The 2560-nt window shown below is 39.9% G+C and overlaps 1 non-coding gene across 1 annotated transcript; it reads left to right on the forward strand.

The window, feature by feature from the left end:
• Positions 1 to 347: 347 nt before the first annotated feature.
• On the forward strand, positions 348 to 420 carry Trnav-cac (transfer RNA valine (anticodon CAC)). Its single transcript has one exon. It is a non-coding gene; the product is annotated as a tRNA-Ala (tRNA).
• Positions 421 to 2560: the final 2140 nt, after the last annotated feature.

Genomic DNA, 2560 nt, shown 5'->3' on the forward strand with positions numbered 1-2560 from the left:
GTAGATGCCACTGAAACAGGAGTAAGTTAGAAACTGCTTCTTACACATCTCTGGCTAGGAATGCATAGCAGCTCTAAGCAATCCATACTTGTATCCTAACAAGTTGTGTTATTCCAACATACAAATTATTCTTCTACCATATCTGCCAGGAATGAAGGAGTCACTCCCTACCCTTTCTTCTCTCTCCACCAATCACATCCCAACACAATTCTTCAAAATCTTTCCATCTGCTACTTACACTAATAGTGACAAGCAGACAAGGCTTAACTGTTAAAGAACTGAACTTAGACTTTAGGAAGAGTGACAAGACCCACAAAGACCACACTTAAAAATCCATACTTAGGGCTGGGGATACAGCTCAGTTGGTAAAGTGCTTGCCTTGCATGCACAAGGCCCTGGGTTCAATCCCCAGTATCACCAAAAGGAAAAAAAATCTACACTTTATTGCAGCAAAAGGATACACTACAGGAGCAATGTTAAAGATGTATGACAGACAAAGGCCACCTTCTAGCAAGGAGTCCTGAGACCAGGCCCAGTCTCCAATGAACATTCCACTAATGTGTGCATAAGATATCTCACAACAAGGCTTCTGATGTGTAGATAAGATACCTCAGAGCAGGGTGTCCCATGCATACGTTGAACATTGTTCACATATGCACATTCTTACTACATTTCTATTCCCAAAGACAGAGCTCTTTTGGGGGAGGTGTTTCACCAAGCCTAGGTGCCAATTATCAATGCCACTATTATCAATAAATCATACAAACTACTTCTTGGGCTCATGGCTACAAAGCTGCACTATAATTAATGCACCCTAAGCCTTGACCAGGACTCAGGCCATGCAGTTGCCTTATCAAAAAAAATTCAGACTTGATGGACCAAATTCTGACATCACATCATCTCTTCTTCCATCCAATTTTACATTGTAAATCAGGCCTTTTCTTTATGCCACCCGAGCCTTCATTAGCTGCTTCATGATCTCATTTTCACAGCTACCACTTAAATATTTCTAAAGCATTTCTTATTGAAACATTCTCCTTCTGAGAGCATTCCATAAGGTACCATTGTTTACAACAAGAAGCCCAAATTTCTGAGCAAGTCCAAATTCTGGCCTCATAAACCTCTGCCCTTTTTTCTAAACTTGTCTTTGACAATCATTCTCTGAATATATTCGGTTAGTCTTCCCCTTGGAATGCCCACATCCCCGCTCAGGGCCAGCTTCACAGTGAGCAGCCTCAGTAGTCCTCCTTCTGAGAACTCCCATCTGGTTTAATCTCTATGGTCACCATTTTGAAGTCCTCCACTTTTGTGATGTGTTAAGTAACCCGTACTCTCCATCTTTATTCCCTTCTCCCAAATGGAAACTAGAGTTTGCCCCAGAACCAGGAAAAAGACAGGGATTTGTGAATCATCCCTGTTAGACCTAACAATCCCCTCCTCCACCCAAGCATTCAAAAACTTTTCCCCATGTCCAGACAGTTTCTGTAGAATAAAGTCTTGCCAGTGTCAAGTGCATTTCTGGCATTCAGAAATAATGCATTAATTGAATGAATGAATAATTTTTGTCCTGCTTTCCTCATGAGGCAACAATGAAAATTCCTAGAAAGTGGTTTAAAGGTATTAAAGTATCCACTCAAAGATAATTCAACAATATTTGTCAATGGGATTCTTGATAAATATACAATATAAGCATAAATATCAATTACTCTTATTTAACTGGGCATAGATATTGAACAAGATTAAAAGGAATATGGAAATGGAAAATAGAAATAGAGAAAAATACAGAAATGGAAAAAATAGGTCTGATATTCAGTAAACTGGGTATTTTATATCAATACTTATTTGAAAATTGTCTTCCCTATTGCTAATTCTGCAAAGTTTGGATTAAATCCTCCTGACACTTATTTTTATCCCATAAATTTTAGATAGTTGGCATAAAAATTACCTGAGAGTGTGGCTTTCTTCAGCTGCTTTCCTTCCTTCATAGTTTATTTCAGCCCAACTACTCTGCCAGGGTGAGGTTGGTATAGGTGGTGGGGTGGTCATCATGGGCCTCCTGGCATCCCTCAATAGTTCTGCTTTTGACAGTAGAAATACCAGCATAAGAATCAATGATGTAGTGTGAGCTGTTGGGGCAGCAGCAAGAATAAAAGATGGTGATGTGATTAGAGATGTTGGGGGCTTGGTGGACAGGTGCCCTGGAAATGGGTTTTGTTTTTATTAATAATACTTTTTTAAAACTGAGCCAACATTAAACAAATGCCCAACATTAAAAACCAAGTAATTTGTCAGAAAAATTAAGACTTTTGATTGCAATGCTGAGTATTTGATGGCAATGGGGGCAATGCTGGGCCCTCTTCCTGCTCAGGAGCCATCGCCCCACATGGTAACACAGCCCAATCAGCACAGGGTGATATTCTTAAGCTTGAAGAGCCAAATGCTCCTGGTTCATGCCTCATCATCCTTGAACTATTCCTCTGTACCAATGTTCCCCAAAGAAGAAAATGCCATGATCCCAGGATTCAGTGTTAAGGACACACTAGCAGGTGAACATTTGATT

The sequence above is a fragment of the Callospermophilus lateralis genome, chromosome 17 (assembly GCF_048772815.1).
Source record: "Callospermophilus lateralis isolate mCalLat2 chromosome 17, mCalLat2.hap1, whole genome shotgun sequence".
Taxonomy (NCBI): domain Eukaryota; kingdom Metazoa; phylum Chordata; class Mammalia; order Rodentia; family Sciuridae; genus Callospermophilus; species Callospermophilus lateralis.